We start from the raw sequence: 6331 nt of genomic DNA on the forward strand, positions 1-6331 counted from the left end.
TTTCGTAATGGCGCCGGTTCTGATGTTTTCCTGGCACGTAAAGTATCAAAATCGTGAAAAAAGCCTGGAAAACGTCAGATATTTCGGACTACAGGACATATTGTCGTCGGCGATAATATGTACAGTCAAGGTCGGCATTTGTCGATGTATTGTTTTGACGAATATTTACTTGAGACAGGAAGGAGAGATTGACAAACAGACACACGCACGGAGAGATACATGTACAGACAGCATTACTCTCAATACTGTAGGGAGAAAACTTTTTTGTTCAGAAACTTGTGTCCAGGATTGATGTACATCACTATGATATGTCAAGATACCGAAATTCTTGAGATATTTGATGAATCAGCCTCTTCTTTTTCTAGTAATATATGCTTGGAGATTGAATACATGTTTTATTTTAATTGTTCAGTAGTAATGATTATTTGGAAATTATATTTTTTTTGTGCTATTTTTATACAATCAATGCCGATATAATTGGTGTTGGGATTGACATTTTTAGATCACCTGATCTGGAAGTTAAAGTGAGCTTCCCTGATCACATTCTGTCTGACCGTCCCTGTGTCTGTAAACTTTTCATAATTTCAGCTACTTCTCAAGAACTACTCGGTCAATTTTAAGCAATTTTGCCACAAAGTATCCGTGGATAAAGGAGATTCAAGTTTGTTGAAATGAAGGGCCATGTCCTCTTTCAAGGGAAGTGAAAAGTCTTCTCAAGAACCAATGTATCAGAAAATTTTTTCAAAGTTTTACATAGGAATATATACAAAAAATCTTCTCAAAAACCAGACAGATGTAGCACTGGCACCCCCCCCCCCCTTCCACCTTGCGCGGTGGTTTGATTTTTTTCTGATTTGGTGAATTCTGTTTGTTTAAATTGTATATACTCCAATTTAGTCAACATGTAAAATTTCATAATTAAATAATTTACTTAACATACACATTAACTACGAAAGCCGGATAGCCGAATATCCTCTATTTATTACCCCCCCCCCCCTCCAAATCATCAATCTCTGTTTGAAATAAAAATTGTATGCTTTCAAAGTATACATAATAAATATTGTGATGAGGAAAATAATTAATTAACGACATTGCTTCAATGTTGTATCAATAATATACATGTAGTATTAGGCCTATTCGTTGATCAATCCTAAGTAAAAAGATTATAAAAGTGAACTGGCTTTGTAAACTCTGTAAACTTTTTTTTTGTCAACTCTGGTTTGATGTATTGTCACCATGTGGTAAACATAGGATCCGCCAAATAGACGTAAATCTCAAATAGGTCTACGTGAATCTCCACAGCTTGGAAACACCCCCCCCCCCTCAAAAAATATAAACAGTGAATCATGACAGAAAATTAGATAAAATGTCAATATCAGCAGATTAGTTCTAAGTCTTATTACTTAAAAGGATGTAATATCATTTTTGCTTCATCATTCCTCATCATATCGGACAATCTGCATAAGCTTAGTCGCAAACTTCAAGGGGAGGGGGGGGGGGGGGGGGTAAACCAAGTAAAATATTTGGCAAGCCAAAAGAAAAAAAAAAGAAAGTTGATATTCCAACTACGTGTATTTGCCATTATTTTCGGGGGATATTTACTCAGGTAAAAAAAAATCTGGAGGAAGGGGCACAAAGATAATCTTGACCACCCCGTTTTCAAAAATGGTGGTGGGGACATTACCCCCCCCCCCCCATTACTACGCCCATGATCTAACTGCTAATGTCTCACCATCCCCCTTCTTCAAAACATTTCTGAATCTCAAAAATAACATATGTATCACACTGTAATTGGATATATTATATGTTGCATAACACCTGCGATATGTTGCACTTATATTGTCTCTGATATTTAATTTTAGCGGTATAGAAATTTTGCGAAATGCATCTCGCTGCAAAAGTTCTACGTCCTCGCAGTAACAATAACAATTCTTCAAAAAGTAAATTTACTTTGATTTAATGGACATTGAAGATTTGCAGTCTTCTACGAAAGCCTAGAAGGGTCAAATAAGGAAAATGAAAAAAAAATCGTAATAACGATTTTTTATCTCGTAATTACGACTTTTTGTCCCCTTCGTTTTCCTAATTTGACCTTTCCATATTACGGAAACATAACCGCCTCGTGTCGTTGTGTTTTACCTCAAAATGACAAAATAAGATCGGTATCATCTGCCAATAAAATGTATATAGCGTCATAGTTTTGTCGAGTTGTACAAGGAGATCAGAAAATTACGATAATCGTTTGATGATTTAACTGCCCTGTTAAAGCTTTGTTGACTTTGACCATAGTATGATAATTTTTTGCGTAATAGCAATGTTGTTGTAATTAAAAAAATGTGTAGCAATATTCTTCCAGTTTTATTTAGTGATAATAAATAATGTCGATATGGTTCCATTTATTAGGCTTTCACGTCGATATTTTGACAGTTCTTGTCTGTTAACGGCTTTCGTAGTTAACGTACCTTTGACATCCAAGTTTGAAAAACAATTTAACTGTACTGAAAAAAAATAACCATAGCTGAAATTGATCTTTTTTTTATGCATAACTGTGAGGCAATTAAAAAATAAACTCCAAATCAAACGATTCAATACTTTATATTATATTGACAAATATATTTCAATTTTGCTTGAATAAGTATTACAAGTATTTCAAATTTGGATGACTTAATTTCTCTAATTTAAATAAGTTGCCTACATGAAGTGGTTACATAGGAGTCGGAACTGAGGAGGGGGGGGGGGTAGCCCCCCTTTAGCAGAGATAAACAAAATAAAAGCATTGAAAATTGGGGCTTAGCCCCCAAACTTTTTTTTTTGGAAGGTTGGTTTAGCCCCCCCCCCCCCCGTTTCAAATATGCATCCGACGCCTATGTGTCATATATAATTCGTTGAAATAATGTCTGCGATGCGGAGCAGTAATATCTGCGATATTCAATTTAGTGGTATAATTTATATGAATTATTTAAGTGCGACATAGATGAATTCGACTTTGATATATTAAAGTGTGTAGGTCGTCCAAAACACGTCAAAAAAGTACGGAAGCGTAAAGTACTCTACACTTGTTGTGCTACAACTTGTAAATTGTCTTATATTTTATTGTTTTATCAACATATAAAGTGTAATAACTTCTTACTTATACATATATTTTGAATTGTTTTTATATGTTTTTACAAAATTTAAGGCACCTTCTTTTATTTAATTGATTTTGTTGCTATAAGTTTTATCGACTTATAAAATATTGATTTTATGATATTGATCAAAGCAAGATATTTAATCATATCAATATAGTAATGTCGATATTGATATAAATATATGAATATTTCCGAGAAAAAGTGAGAAAATATTGTTATTGGATCAACTTCGCTGGGGCGGTAATTCTAATGAAACTTCACTTCACTCAGGATTCAGTGAAAGCTCCTGTACCATGTATTTGCTATTGTTTACGATTATAGGCTGATACAGATTCAAAAATATTTTAAAAAAGGAGATGGAGAGAAATCAACAGTTAGATCATAGGCAAAGTCAAAGGGGGCTATATATTGTCACTACATGAGTGTCTGTGTGCCCCTCCTTCAGCTTTTTTTAAACCAGAGTATAGTAGAGATCCGCTTATATATCCAATAATAAAGAAGAATACTAGCAGTTGGATAATTAAATCTCTGTTTTTTCTTGTCATATATTTTATTTGTCTGACCCCATTCTTTCTCTCTTTTAACTGTGACTAAGCTTATCCAGATTGGTTGCAATAAAGCACAGATTATTTTACATTATTTTAATTAATAAGAAGTTACATGTAGATTTGATGTGCTGGTAGTCATTTTTATCTGATATATATATTCTATCATGATTCACTGCTTATTTTTTTAGAGTTTTTTTTTTTTTTTTTTTGGGGGGGGGGGGACACGACTGTGGAGATTCACGTCTGTGCTGCACATCCTATGTTTACCAAAGAGTGGTAAACATCAAGTATTTACAGAGTGCATAGCCAGTGTCACTATTTTCGCTTCATTCACGAATAGGACAAGTACTAAATATATTTATGAATGGAACATTGAAACGATGGGAAAGGAGGGGGGGGGGGGGCTGTCCTTTATTGTTTTAGTCACAGCATATTTGTTATGCATACTTTGCTAGCATATAATTTTTATTTCAAAGAGAGTTTGATGATTTTTATTTATTAATACGAAAAAATATTAAATTATTACAAGACCTGCATACTAGTAGATTTCATTTCTTTTTAATCAGAATAATTTTATTATAATTGATATTTCCTTCAATGGGGACAATCTAACTTATCACCTCCCTCTCACCCCCTTCTTCTTCAGTTTGTTTTTCTCTATAACCATATAACAAATAAGTTACACTTAACACATGACACCGTTACATTGTGCATGTGCCGTCAATAAATCTGAGAGATGTGACGTTTCATTAAAATTCCCGCACCCGCGAGAATATTTTCAAACTTTTACAAAAAATTACTAGCAAACATGTATATCAATTTAACTCATGCATATATTTCTATTGTGTGTGTCGAGCTAAATACATCGATATCTTGAATTTTCATGCTTAAATCAATATTTTTCATATCGATATTTTTTTAAGTCGATATAACTTTTAGCAATAAATCCATCACACAGAAAAGACGCTTTAAATTATGTGAATATACCCAAATACAAAACAACATATGAATGAAAATAAGAAGTCATCACAGATTATATGTTGAGCAGAAAATAAAAAGTAAGACAATGTACAAAAATATATCACAACAAGTGTAGAGACCTTTACGCTTCCGTAAAAAAGTGTCCTTCATTAGAGATTGTTGTCATAGGTAAATCTGCAAATTTGGACAATATTATTATAATAAAAAAAAATATACCGTTCCAACCAAACAGCTCGAGACCATTATACGTTTCCGTACTTCTACGCTTCCGTAACCTAAAAGGATCAAATTAGGAAAATGTTCAAAATGAAAAAAAATAATAATAATAATAAGTCGTAATTACGAGATAAAAAGTAATAACGAGATAAAAAGTCATTATTACGACATAAGAAAGTCCTAATAACGAGATAAAAAGTCGTTATTACGACTTTCTTAAGTCGAAATAACGAGATAAAAAGTCGTAATTACGCGATAAAAAGTCGTAATTAAGAGATAAAAAGTCGTTAATAAGACTTTCTTAAGTCGTAATAACGAGATAAAAAGTCGTTATTACGAGAAAAAAAACTCGTTATTACGACTTAAGAAAGTCGTTATAACGAAATAAAAAGTCGCCATTACGACTTTTTTAAGTCGTAATAACGAGATAAAAAGTCGTAATTACGAGATAGAAAGTCGTTATTACGACTTTTGTTATTTTTGTTTTTCATTTTCCTTATTTGACCCTTCTAGGTTTTCGTACTCTTCAGACTTCGATATGGAAAAGAAACTAACATACGACGTCATATGACGTCACAGTCTAGTCATGCGGTTTGAAGAGGCGGATCTAAGGTAGGCTATCCTAATACACAAAGTTCTGCGCACAACCCAAAGATCGCACAGTCAATATATATTATAATATAAATGCACTAAACAAATTAAAAATTTCAGTATACATGTGGGTGAACAAAACTGGTGTACAGCTAAAATAAAAAAAATACACGCTTTAAATGATTTTTTTTTTATTTCAGTGTATGTTGCTCGAATGCATGACATGATGTCGTCTTGACCGGTGGTCGCATATATTTTGGTTAGAATACAATCATTGTGATTTGTAGCCATTTCTAAATTTTCATTAAGCTTTCTTGATTTTGAAGAATAAGAATACATACATTGTAGGATGCATAATTAAGTCGGCTTGAATTTAATTGCTCAATATGATCAAGCTTCCACAGCATGCGTTTTAAACAATTCTGAATAGGTTTCTTGAAAATCTAAAATTCAACGTCACATCCATAAATTACACGGTGCCTTTGTTATACTTCCACTAGGTGTAAATTACACGGTGCCTACATTATGTTTTCACTGTGTATATTACATATTTAAAAGGAAACATAAACAGGTGTTACATTGCACACAGTGGTGCATAATTTAAATTTAACCTGAAAATTGATCTATATAATGTTGCATGGTCACGCATCAAAAATTGTTATCAAGTCAGTGGAATTTGGGGAATTAAGAACAGTTCATTTTAGTTATTATTTTTTATTCATATCAAACATTGAATTGAAGTTTACTCAAGACGTATTTGCTGAATATTCCATCCTTCTCGCTTAAGTTTTAAATATATGACCTAGTTGTGCAAAGCTAGAAAATGTGTGTTTTCTGTCTATGTGCCAGAATGTACCAGTCATGTAC

Source organism: Saccostrea echinata, unplaced genomic scaffold (assembly GCF_033153115.1).
Source record: "Saccostrea echinata isolate AGI-Se365-2 ecotype Australia unplaced genomic scaffold, CSIRO_AGI_Sech_v1 ptg000009l, whole genome shotgun sequence".
Taxonomy (NCBI): domain Eukaryota; kingdom Metazoa; phylum Mollusca; class Bivalvia; order Ostreida; family Ostreidae; genus Saccostrea; species Saccostrea echinata.